The sequence below is a fragment of the Amyelois transitella genome, chromosome 14 (genome assembly GCF_032362555.1).
Source record: "Amyelois transitella isolate CPQ chromosome 14, ilAmyTran1.1, whole genome shotgun sequence".
NCBI classification, from domain to species: domain Eukaryota; kingdom Metazoa; phylum Arthropoda; class Insecta; order Lepidoptera; family Pyralidae; genus Amyelois; species Amyelois transitella.
The window spans coordinates 10,647,982-10,662,567 of NC_083517.1; positions in this window are offsets into that span (position 1 = coordinate 10,647,982).

Sequence of the window (14,586 nt, forward strand, 5' to 3'; positions counted from 1 at the left end):
TATTCAACACAAAAATAATTTTTAAGTTCGAACCAGAAGTTCATGACATTAGTGCGTTCAAACAGACTCTTCAGGTTTATAATATTAGTATAGTTCGAACCAGTAGTTCCTAAGATTAGCGCGTTCAAACAAACAAACAAACAAACTCTTCAGCTTTTTAATATTAGTATAGATAATCACTCAAGTACTGAATATTCTAGAACACAAGCCTTGATCTTCTTAAAGACTAACTCAGTACGATTTGTCGGGTACCTTGTAAAAATGTATACAGGGGCCTTTATAGAAATATGATCGCCTTATTATTACGATATTTGCTATTTCTCTTTGTTGTAACAAACATCGATGGCTGATAACGCCATTGTGCGGTGCTAATAGGCCCCCTATAATGTGACACAATAAACTAGTTTCATGGAAATATGAGCGGTATGAAACTTTGTGAAGAGATAACATCGGAGTGACGTTGTTCGCTCATCGTTAGATGCGATTATAACAATCGTTTTGTGTCAAAGTTCCTACCTAATTTAATATTAATAAAAAATTATGTAAGGATGAGTAAGTGAATGGAATAGAAAAGGAAGACAGATTGAGGACACACGCACTCAAATCTATATTAATATCATAAAGCTGAAGAGTTTGTTTGTTTGTTGTTTGGTGCAACTATTAGGAGCGAAGAAAAAATGGAGAATGTGAAAAAAATCGGGGATAATTATTCAACCTTGAGGGCTTCAATGATGCCCAAAATAACTATTCCACGCGAACGAAGTCGCGAGCACAGCTAGTATAATATATGAGTGAGCTTGAAGTCGTTTCATTGCAGTTTTTAAATAAATGAAACCATCATTAATAACCCTAAAACAACCAAACAATATTCCAATCTTATCATCGGCACCTTTCACAGCACAAAAGCCTTCGTAACTATTTCCTTAATTACAATAACGGGTAGAAAAACGCTTTGTGTGTATGCAAATAACGGTTTCATGGCTGTAACAATGATTAAGGTAGGCTCTCTATACACCTACTGCTGTAGTACTTCCTTTTTGAGTTTTAACATTTTAACAGCTGAACGTGGCCTTGCAGTCTTTTCAAGACTGTTAGTTCTGTCTACCATCCAAGAGATATAGATGTAACTATTTATGTATGTAATATTTAAATATTGCCTTCAAGCTAATGGGAATTCTTCTCACAAGCGATGGGCTAGCAACCACACTGTCTAAATCTCAATTCCAATCATTCCTTAAACGAGTAAGACTCGAAAAGACTGGAAAGCCACGAAGTCTTATAGAAATGTTGGCTCTGTCTACTTCGTTAGGGATAAAGACGTATTTTACTTATGAGTGTATTATCCCAAAGACAAATTTGCTTTGCATTTGAGGGACCAACGTAGAAGACGAATAGGGCGCAAACCAGGTTTCATTCCGAGTTACGCCGCATTTCTTTATTCTTTCTGCTATTCATCGCAATTATATTAATTATGTTTGTTCGTCTGGAAGCCGGTGGGTGTGAACCCGGGACCATTGTTGTGGGAGTTTCGGCGGCTCTTGGACTATAATTTATGTGGTGATAGGAGCGGCGCTGCTTTGAGGGGGAAATTATACTGAATCAGATCTTTTGATGTGTCGTCACCTTGCTTTGTTGTTTGGCTCTTTATGTTTCTATTTTGTTCCAAATTACTTCGTAGACACGAAAGGTTTCTCTGGCTTCAGCTTAAACATATAAAATGAAGATGCATGCCGATTCATTGCAGCAATTACCTTTGTCATCACCACCTGATTGTACTAGTTATGTGCTCTCAAGATAGAAGCCTTAGGTCCTGAACCTGACACCATTCCATTCTTTAGCAATTGAAGTACAGGTTTCGAATTGGTCTGATTTAAAATTGCTTACGTTTGAGATTAAGATGGGATATTGTTTGTTTTTTAATCCTAATGAATTTAATCTTAATAATTTGTACAAAACATCACGAGAATTATCCTTAGAACCTCTGTTCTAGAGTGGCCTATGAAATTCACAAAACATTAATAATCTATCGGAAACCACAAGGCCAACAAATGTTAACTCTTCAATTTCCACACCAGAATCTGGTTCAAGCCTCAAACAGTTTCTCAACGCTTCACACTCCACCTCTAATGAGTTAATAACGAACGGCGATACAGCAAATGACAGGCCGCGAGCGCTAGTCATGGCACGCCCCAATTACTGAGGCTCTTTAGAAGGCGCAGGTGCTGCCTTTGTTCGTGATACGGTGAATGGTAGGCCTTATTACAGCCGACTTGGGGTTACTTCTACAGAAAGGATCGGATTCTATTACTAATAATAAATGCGAATATAAGTTTTTCTCGCGGGTAAGTTACTGGTTGAAGATGCTCCTAAGCAGCATCCGTAATTGTCGAGAATGAAAGATAGATCTATGGAACGCTCGCAGCAAGTGGGAATTTATAGGTTCTACTAAAATTTAAAATAGCGAGATAGCATTGATTGTAATTGTAGCCACAGCATCAAAGAACAAGAAAAATAACTTTCAACTCGTGTTGAAAGTTGTTGCCGTAGCCAAATTTGGCTAAGAGATAACTGATCAATTCGAGTTTAAGGCATTATTCTTATTGTAGTCCCCAAAAATTTATCTTCTAGTATGTACTGTAAAAGTCATTAGTTTTTCCTACCTACAACACATGTAACAGCAAAATTTTCCACAATCCTCAAAGGCAGTGGGCGTCATTTCCATCAAGTCATGTAACGTCCTATCACCGTAGCATTATTAGATGAATATTTGATGAAGACCGTCCAGGCTTTTCATCATTATTTCCGACTTCCAGAGCTGTCATTAGCGATTAATTATTAACTTCTGAGCATAATATTTAATAGCAGTTCATCATTTTTTATTGAATTTATGTAATGTATCAACATTTAAGTACGTGTTAGTGTTGTATTAGCCATTTTTGTTCTTTGTGTCTTGGATGGATTACATTTTCTCGGCTTCCTTTTTGTCCTTATCAGAAATCAGCTTACTTTATATAACTTCAATTAAGGTCTTTTGTTTGTCAAAGCCTCTTCCATTTACTCTTTCAAGTCATTCTTGGACCGTCATTCAAACCTAATCAAATATATCTAATAATATGAAATTATTATTTGTTGTGAGTAGGACGAAAAGGACTTAAAAGTTATTACAGATCTTCTTGCTAATGATAAGGAAAAGAAAAAAGAAAGAAACAGAACTGTTAAAGATTTTTGAGTCAATAAATCAAAATTCTTTATCTAATACAATACTTACGGATATACCACGCTGGTCATACGTTTACAGAACTCTCCCTTCCGAAGTCCACCATCGACCACATCCATCAAGAATTTATGCCCTCCCCACTAAATAACAGTTTTGTCGTCAAATTACGGAACGTTTTGCCGATATTATAATGACAGACCGACGGACGGACTTTTAATCGCATACATATTTGAGCGGATTGTGTTGGAAACAATGGTGTCGTCACAAGATGGCCGCGGATCTGGTTACATTGCTGCGTGGTTTTATTTGGTGTTATGGTTTTTTTTTTTTTTTTTTTTTTTTTTTTTTTTTTTTTCCGGACAAATTACACTGATTGAGTTAGCCTCGAAGTAAGTTCGAGACTTGTGTTACGAGATACTAACTCAACGATACTATATTTTATAATAAATACTTATATAGATAAACATCCAAGACCCAGGCCAATCAGAAAAAGTTCTTTTCTCATCATGCCCTGGCCGGGATTTGAACCAGAGACCCCCGGTGTCACAGACAAGCGTAATACCGCTGCGCCACAGAGGCCGTCGAAATATTAATAAATCAGTACATATTCATATTTTCTTATACCTAACCAATAATATAATAACCATTTGTTTTTCCTTTTCTGTTTTCAGTTCTACTTCTTATACCTCGTGCATTTGTGTTATTTATTTTTTGGTTATGTCATGTGTGTTTTTAACTTATTGCTCGTGTTGCCTTCATGGGGTTACTTTTGCTGAAGTCCATAGGGGCAGGAGTAGTTCAGGAAATGAGTTTATGTTCGTGTAATTAATACTGTTTTATGTAGGTATGTTCTCAATACATTATCATTATACGTGAAGATTTAAGGTAACTTTTTAACAAAGTCGTCCCTATTTTTTCACCCTAAGCCAAAGTCCTTTATGACTTCGGGCTTTTTGTTAGTTCTCCGAAAAGATAAAACTGTAATTAGTATTTATAATTCTTTGCCTGTCGGAATTTTGTTTATATTGACGATATGTTAAACTTAGGTCAGACTTTCCTAAACCGAAGGGTTTGCACGACGAGAGTGATAAATATGGATAAAAAGAAAGAAACATTCGGACATCGTAACAAAAGGATTTAGTTTCTCGGGAAAGTGGCATAATTTTATGTGTGAATATAGATTGGTGATTCTAAAAGAAAAGCCAGCAATGTACGTGTCCCAACCTCATCAAATACTGGCCGTGGGAAGTCGTCCAGCTGTGGGCGTGGGGATGTTGTAGTGTTGTGGTCACCGTTTATTTCATTGCCCCGCTAACGGCAACTTGTTTCATGGTAATTTACATTAATTATATGATTTCAAGTTTAATTATTTCCTTTTTCGAGTCGCTCACCGTTGTTTGTTTTTTAAAAATTCGATCTTTAATAAAAGAAAAGAAGTTAAATGCTCATGAAGAGGAAGCTTGGCTCTACGACTGAAATCTACTTACACAATTACCTTTGAAATAATTTAAATGAGTATCCGTTTATTTTACATTAGGGTATTCTTTCATTGTGATTCTGAAATTTTACATGTTCCTTTGAAACACACAATCAATAACTCAAAATAATAATAATGTTTTACCATAACTGCATGAAAATCCCCTTCAATAGTTCCTAAACCTAGACATGACGGGGGCTTTGTTTTAAAATATGTAGTAATATTGACGACAATATTCCCTGGCCATTGTCTGCAAGTACCAGCTGCGGGGTCTCACGGCGTGTTTAGCCACTGGCCATCGCCGGCGACCCATCTATTATTCAGACCACGATTACTCGCGTTTGGTCTGACCAAGGAATTCCTTTCAATTAACTGCTCCAATTTGACTGGAATGTTAAAAGAAAGGTGTTATGTGTTTGTTATATCTATTTTTGTTTGTGTATCATCATGGTTCTGGTTGCCTCTTGTGTGTGTAAGGTCACTTTTCTTAATTCGGCTCTTGTATGGGCATTGCATGGATTAGTTCTTTTCTAAAGTGCAGGGAATCAAATCGTAGATTATTATTGAATCAACATTACATAACATATAATCACGTATATATCCCTTGCGGGGTAGATAGAGCCAACAGTATTCCAAAGTCTGAAAGGCCACATTCAGCTGTTTGGCTTAGAATTGAGATTCAAATAGTGACAGATTAGCCTAAGAGGAAGCGCAAGTATACAAGCCTATCCCTTAGTTGCTTTCTACGACATCCATGGGAAAGATATGGAGTGGTCCTATTCTTTTTTCGATTGGTGCCGGTGACCACACGGCACATTGAATTTACAAAGCAGATGACATTTAGAAAATAGAATGATTAATGTTAAATTTCAAATAAGTTACTACTTATTACTCATAATAACCTAAAAATTATTTCAATCGAAATGATTATAAGTTAAATTCACACAATGACTAGTCAAGAATGAAAGTCTATACCAAATTCACAGATTTCTCAAGATCACAAGTGGAGGGGTGTTGCGCGCTACAAAACATCAAGTACTGAAGTACCTACCCACTATTTTTATCACTTATTGCCCGCTGTTTTGCACAGGAGGTGGCGCCACTTATTATTATATTACTTACTTTAATAAGTGCTTCTACAAGAGCATCTTTAACTATTTAATTTGCTTGGGAATTTTCGAGATGCATGCAGAAGCATGCATGGGAATTTATTACGATCGTGAACTTGACGCCGTGTGGTTCCCAGCACGAATAAAAAAAAGGTAAAAATAGGACCACTCCATCTCGTTCCCGTGGATGTCGTAAATGGCGACTAAGAGAAAGGCTTATAGACTTGGGATTCTTCTTTTAGGCGATAGGCTAGCAACCTGTCACTATTTGAATCTCAATTCTATCATAAAGCCAAACATCTGAACGTAGCCTATCAGTATTTCCAAGACTGTTGGCTCTGTCTACCCCGCAAGGGATATAGACGTGATCATATGTATGTATGTTGAAAGCAAAACGTGTGTTGGTTAATTTTCAAAGCACAGCCACAAAATTATTACTGTTTCTGAACTATGTTTAAATCCTATTGGTCAAAGTCGCATACCGGCAAGTAAAAGAGCATTCTGCATGTTATCAGACCAATATTTTATCAAACATGACCATCTTGTGACTTACGTGTCCATCTGTCCATCTAAACCATAGATGCACATCTTCACACGGTCACTATTATCTATGACATTCAACCAATCAATAATAGACTTTGTTAACTATGAATTTAAGTTCTTATTGGGAGTGTGGTTTAAAAAAAATGGTCATTTAGCGTTATAGATACGTCAAATGTTAATATCATTGATTTTTATCGAATTACATTCGTTCCTGTTTGATTTGTACGAACTTATTTGTATTGGTGATTCACGTTTCGATTATAAAGAACCAATTCATTACTATTAAGCGATAGTTCTTTATAAATTAACTGCTCTGTAATAAAATTAAATTGTAGTGGGGAATGAATATTTCTTTGAAGTTACAGGCATCAATCAGATTCGCTCGGTTAATATGAAATAGTAAATTATTTATTTAATAGGTATGTACATACTTATTTTACGAAGTTAATGAAAAAATTGAATTCATGCTGTTCATGTTCATGGAAGAAATATTAACCTTGTAAGTACTTTATTTATAAATATAAATATATACGGGACAAATTACTCATATCGAGTTAGCCTCGAAGTAAGTTCGAGACTTGTGTTACGAGAGACTAACTCAACGATAATATATTTTATAATAAATACTAATATAGATAAGCAACCAAGACCCAAGCCAATCAGAAAAAAATCTTTTCTCATCATGCCCTGGCCGGGATTCGAACCCGGGACCGAAAATGTGAGAAAAACGGGGAAAATTATTCATCCTTGAGGGCTTCAATGATGCCCAAAATGAATATTCCACGCGGGCGAAGTCGCGGGCACAGCTAGTAATCTTTAACAGCAGCAATTTATTCAAGACATACATACAACGAAATGCGTAAAATTGCAAATTAAAACGAGTCGCTTCACGTGTTTATTACAGTTCGCGATGCGTGTGGAATTAAATGTCCGAGTTTTGAAAACATCTCATTCCGTATAAAGCTCGCTACCAAGTTGATAATGAATGCTTTCAGGGCTGCGCGTGAGTTTATAAACGATCAGGCATTTTAATGTTATAGGTTGTAAGGCAGATCTGACTGTAAAAGTGGAAAGGTCTGTAAGGATCGTATCAAGTGGAAATCTATAGTATCTGCCTACCCCAATGGGAAACAGGATTGATATTATGTGTACATACACACATACATATGATCATGTCTATATCCCTTGCGGAGTAGACAGAGCCAACAGTCTTGAAAATACTGATCGGCCACGCTCAGCTATTTGGTTTAATGATAGAATTGAGATTCAAATAGTGACAGGTTGCTAGCCCATCGCCTAAAAAAAACCCAAGTTTGTTAGCCTTAGTCGCCTTTTACGACATCCATAGGAAAGAGATGGAGTGATCCTATTATTTTTTGTACTGGTGCCGGGAACCACACAGCACTGAAAATTAATCTATTCTATTCTATTAATCCTACTACTATTATAAAGGCGAAAGTTTGTATGGATGTTTGTTACTCTTTCACGCAAAAACTACTGAACCGATTACCATGAAATTTGGTATGTAGGTAGCTGAAGACCCAGAATAACACATAGGCTACTTTTTATCCCAGAGTTCCCGCGGGATTGATAGGGTTTCCATGCGGACGAAGTCGCGGGCGTACTCTAGTTCTATCATAAATCGATTAATCTATTCTATTCTATTAATTCTATCATAAATCGATACCTACAGCTGAACAATTGCTTGTTTCTGTACCTCTTCACACCTCTTCGCGATGTTTCGCAGCCAATTAATGGCGCCGGTCGTATATCGAGACCGCGCGGGACACTTCATGCATAAAATTATTCCAGCGAGAAACCACAGTGGGGAGCTAATGCATTCGATTGATATTTCTCAAGTAACATTTATAAATTTAAATGAGGATGTTGATAAACAATGAGCAGGTAAAGATTTATTTCGAAATTGTAACACGATTTCAGCAGTACCTTAACTGCAAATTGATCAAGGTACGAAGTAGATAAAGCTAGAAAATCACTTTATTGCACCAAATAAAATACCTTCTTCATCCACTTGGCGTAAATTCTTTTTATCTGAAGACCGGGAGTCTTCAGATAAAAAGAATTTACGCCAAGTCTGACCTTCTTAAAAAATACCAATACTTACAAAGAAGAAAAAGTGAAGAAATTAAATGAATTTATTTAATTGATACCAATCTCTAATAAGGTAACTCTAGTAAGGTATTTATCTGTAGAATTCAATAATAAGATGATATACTCATAAGTTTTTATAACTCTCTTTCAAGGAGAGGAAAATGATAATGCTATTGAATAAAACCAGGACAATGAAATCAGTAGCTAGACAGGTCTAATTAAATTAGTTCCTCTGCTTTGTAACGAATCAGAATACCGTGTGGTTCACGGCACCAATACAGAAAAGGCCCCTGCAGAGAAGTAAGGATGTAAGTAAGAGGGGAACTTCAGAAGGTAGAAGGGTGGCATTCTCGCGTCAGACAGACTCCTGGCACCTCATCAGAGGAAGCCACCATGTCAAACGCTTGGATCATGATAATGCAGTAGTAATAAGAAAGTGTGATGTAATTAAAGTTGGTGTAATGTAAGCAGCTACCGCGCCGTCATGTAATGACCGTACTTCACTGAGAAGGCTCCCCGTGGCTCGAGAGATTGCCGTACTAACTGTACTGTTAGCAGAAAAATATCTTTCTTCAAAACATTAACATGAATCACATAATAGTAAAAAGAAAATACAATCCGTCCGAAAATGTGCCGTGTGGTTCTCGGCACCAATACAAAAAAGAATAAGACCACTCCATCTCTATCCCATGGATGTCGTAAAAGGCGACTATGGGATAGGCTTACAAACTTGGGATTTATTTTTTAGGCGATGGGCTAGCAACCTGTCACTATTTGAATCTCAGTTCTATCATTAAGCCATATAGCTGAACGTGGCCATTCTGTTTTTTCGAGACTGTTGGCTCTGTCTACACCGCAAGGGATATAGACGTGACTATTTGTAAGTAGGTTTACTATATGGTAACTAGCCGGATTGTCCATCATTAAATTTATGCATATTTGTGCCGTACAAAAACTGACTTTGTAGACGGTACACTCGTGTAACTTGTATTAACATATCTCGCGCCGTGTAAACTGGACGTTATCGCCGTAAACAAGGTGGGAATTCGTTTTGTTTTCTAGTAGTTATCTGTGTGATTTGTTTCTAGATGACGCCAGGGGATAGCGGCATAAGATCATTAGGCACAGAGAGTAACCGATTGAAAAGGTGTCCGGAAGAAAATGCTTTAATATGTAAGTACCTAAATCTCGCCCCTTTCCTCGAGGGGTAGGACTGGGTCATCTTTCCACACACAAAAAAAATACGATTTGTAGAGGGCTCATTAAATAACCTTGCGTGACCCTTTTTTATTATCTTCGAATCTCATATTCGTTTCTTTAAGGACTCTATTTTTGTACTTGCATTTTGGCGTAGAAATTGTTAAGGAAGAAAATAATTGATACTCCTACTAAAGATTTCAGTAGACTGGTTAGAAATTTTAAGCAAAAATTCATGAAATGCTTGATTTAATTCCGACTTCATACATATTCAAATAAAATTATTTGTTTTTGCATGTGGTTAGAGGTGGACATCGAGGATGCGATATAGGATCAATGCTAGGAAGAAAACGCTTTAATATGTAAATACCTAAATCACGCCCCTTTCCTCGAGGGGTAAGACTGGGTCATCTTTCCACTTGCCACGGTGCCTGCACACTTTTTTCGCTTCATCCACATTCATAACTTTCTTCATATTATAAGCTCGGAGGTTTCAGGTACTCTTGACGTAACCTTTTGCCAGGACGCCTTTAAATTGTTCAAAATACATCTGTCCAGGTATTTCTCTCTGCTTGTATAATTGTTAAGTACCGTCTAGCTAACTCCATGTTTTCAGATGAGTAGAATAAGATCGATTAATGGCACCCTTATGGCCTTACAACTTAATATACCAAGATGCAATGGAGGTGACAAAGTCTATCCCACCACCACTCATGGCTACTTTACCAACATACATCATACATATAGGTATATAATCACGTCTATATCCCTTGTGCGGCAGACAGGGCCAACAGTCTTGAAAAGATTGATAGGCCACATTCAGCTGTTTGGCTTAATGATAGAATTGAGATTCAAATAGTGACATGTACCTAGCCAATCACCTAAAAGAAGAATCCCAAGTTTATACCTTTTTAAACATCAATGGAAACGAGATGAAATCGCCCTGATCTGTTAACCTGAAGACCGCCGGATTCTCTTGTTCAAAACCTATTGTCTAAAGTCGATGGCCGTTATCTTTCTGTACATCTGTCTGTGTCCGCATTAATTCTGTGTCATGAGTTAATTCGTTTAACCAATTACGGGCAGGAAGACCGTCTTAACCGTGAGTTTGAGCAACATTGTGTTAATTAACTAAACAGGCCGCTACTATTGGTTTAAGCATGATTATTCTTGTGTCCAGTTGATTCAAATAAGGTTTTGTTTCTTTCTATCTATTACATTTATTTGTTATAAAAGTATCATCTTCATATTCCCACTTTTTACTATCGCATATTGTTTAGATATAACAAAGAAAATAAGGTTGAAATAAAAAAAAAAATATTATGATTTGTAGAGGGCTCATTAAATAACCTTGCGCGACCCTTTTTTATTATCTTCAACTCTCATATTCGTTTCTTTTAGAACTCTATTCTTGTACTTGCATTATGACACAGAAATGGTTAAGAAATAAAATAATTGATACTCCTACAAAAGATTTCATGAGACTGGTTATAAATTTTAAGCAAAAATTCATCAAATGCTTGATTTAATTCCGACTTCATATTCAAATAAAATTATTTGTTATTGCATGTGGTTAGAGGTGGACATCGAGGACCTCATCAAAGAGGGAAGGATGCGATATAGGATCAATGTTAGGAAGATGATAATGATGGTTATTACTCTATTGAGTTTTGGAAATTGCTAATGGACGCAAAACCCCGGGCAAGAGATAGTCACCAACATATAAATAAAGATAATTTAAATAAGTGCCGTGTGGTTCCCGGCACCACTACAAAAAAGAATAGGACCACTCCATCTCTTTCCCATGAATGTCGTAAAAGGCGACTAAGGGATAGGCTTACAAACTTGGGATTCTTTTTTAGGCGATGGGCTAGCAACCTGTCACTAGTTGAATCTTAATTCTATCGTTAAGCCAAATAGCTGAACGTGGCCATTCAGTCTTTTCAAGACTGTTGCCTCTGTCTACCCCGCAAGGGATATAGACGTGACCATATGTATGTATGTATAATTTAAATATTACAGCACTTGTTTGTTTTCTAAAGACACTTGAATAATGTTTGTGCAAGATATTTATGGAACAAAAGGTATTAATAGTACCTATTATTGTTGAAATTTTGCATGCAAAATATTTCTTATGTCTGAGAAATAATATGCATTTAAATTTCAATTCATTTATTGTATGTCATTTTGTACATTTCAGTTCTAACTAAGTACTACAATAGTCACTGTTTTAATAATGGGTACAATATGAACCCCAATAAAATGACATTTTATTGGGGTTATATTACTAGTCAATTAAAACTGAACTTAACTGAAAATACATATAAGATATATAATTATGTTTTTTGCAGTACGCATGTGCACTTTATCGCACCACCAACTTAAAGTTTTTCTGTTTGGTCAGCTGGTTGACTGGAAGAGAATGCCAAACGGCATTAAGTCCGCCTTTTGTTCATTTTTTTTTTTTGGGAATAAAGTTTTAACTAAATAAGAAGATTAACAAAATAATTTGTAGGAAACTAACCAATCAAAGGTTTTCTTAGGATAAAAATCAAAATGTTGAAAATAATAAAATATATGATAACTGATGAGTTCCAATAGTAATTCAGAAGTCGGATGACGTCTCGCGATGTATCCGTGACACCGCCCACGGTTGACCCCAGCTGTAATTCAATTTCATATGCACAGAGATGCTCTACAATGGATGACCATTCGTCCAAATGTACTTAGAACAGAGAAAATTATAGAAGGATATTTTCAAAGTCACTTTAATGCACTTTTTTCTAATAGACCTTGATCTAAGCTGTTCATCTGTACGAGTAAGCTTGTGCCGGTTTCCAGCACTTAGAATAGGACCTTAACCTCCCCTCCCGTGTTTCCTCTGCAAACTATGTAGACGAACGAATCTCATATTGCATCATGGTTATGTATCCAGTTGCCTAAACGTGCAGGTTTTCTCGCGATGTTCCCCTCACTGTAAGAGCATCGGTAAGCACTCAAACTAATGTACTTACAATAACTTTTTCATTGGTAATAGACTAGCAAGGATAGGTATAGGATAGAGAATCAATTTGTTTATTAATAAATACTTTATTGTGCACAAATTTACAGAAGTATCTATGACAAAAACAAAAATGCACAATGGCGGACTTTTCCCTAAGAGGAATTTCTCCAGTCATCCAGATATCTGAATCTGATTTGTATTTCTTAATATATATTTTTGACAATACAAATAACAAATGCCTGGCCATTATTTAATTTGTGACACGAGTCCACAAACTCCAGCACGGCCCGCCGGCATGGAGCTATTAACCTTACTTAAGGTGCGGGTCACATCACAATTGAAGGTGGACCCGCCACTTCGCGTTCTGAATCATCTGCTTCGCGCCAACTCTCATAAACATCGCATTTAACAGGCGTGCCGTGTAGAGAATACATGTTTCCACTTGCCACGTTATCTCTGCATACTTCCTTCGTTTCATCCACAAAGAACATAGGGCATGATGAGAAAATAACTTTTTCTGATTGGCCCGGGTTTTGGATGTTTATCTATATAAGTATTTATTATAAAATATAGTATCGTTGAGTTAGTATCTCGTAACACAAGTCAAGTCAAAAAACTATTCCACGAGGACGAAGTCGCGGGCACAGCTAGTCCAATATATGAACCATATTTTTTTTCTTTTTATTTTCTCCCACGTGTAAAACATGATACATTATTATGAGTACACTATGTTGTTTAAACAATTGTGAGTTTAATAATAATTGTGGCTGTACAAATACTTATTTGGTTGTTTGAAGGTATGTCTAGCCCAACATTACGGAAATATTTAAAGTCACTCAGTAACAATAAAAAGATATTTACATACATATATGTAGTCACGTCTATATCCCTTGCGGGGTAGATAAAACCAACAGTCTTGGAAAGACTGAAACGCCACGTTCGGCTGTATGGCTTTATAATGGAATCAACAAGAGGAATCCCAAGTTACAAGCCTATCCCTAAGTCGCCTTTCACAACATCCATGGGAAAGATATGGTGTGGTTATATTCTGAAGTGTGAGAAATGACACGGCAAAAGATATTTAACATACTATTTAACTAGAATAATATTCTGCGCAACTTACGTGTATTATATTAGTGAAAAGGTCGTCCGTCTATAAGTATATCAGTATTCTACGTGCGATTCATAAACCGCAGATAGTGTGACAGATATTGAAACTGTCCAACACGGAATTACTCTTAGCTCTGAGGACACGTGTGTCCGTCTGTCCGTCATTGGAATAATCGATAGCGTAGCCTCTGTAACTCCGAGCAGTTTTATCGTGGAACAAATAAAAAAATAAAGACGCTCGTCTATTAACCGATTTAAATAGCGGTCGTCCTATTTAGGTATGTAATATTATTTTTTGAAAGCAACTCGTATTTGTTACAAAAGTATATAGGTATTATTTCCAAAATACTGTGATGGAATTAAATTCTATAATTGATAATTAATCTGTTGTCACGTCTTTCTAACATCAATACTCAGTAAAAGACTAATAGGCCACGTTCAGCTGTTTGGGGTAATAATAGAATTGAGATTCAAATAGTGAAAGGTTGCTAGTCTATACTAAAAGAAAAATCCCAAGTTTATAAGTCTATACTCGTAACTTACTCGCTTTTAACAACATCCATGGGAAAGAGATGGATTAGTTTTATTATTTTCCTATTGGTGCCAGGAACAACACGGCACGGTTAGCCTTAATAACAGAGCGCCACTCCGTCTTAACTTTTTATTTTTAACTTATCGTAATAATAACCGGCCAAGCGTGAGCTTTACACGACTGCGGCGTATCTTGAGAGCTTTCTTATCACCTTATCTTTGCTGTCTGAGGTGTCTTTTGGAGGTTCTCATAAATGTTTATATCATGTATTGTATGGTGTTATAT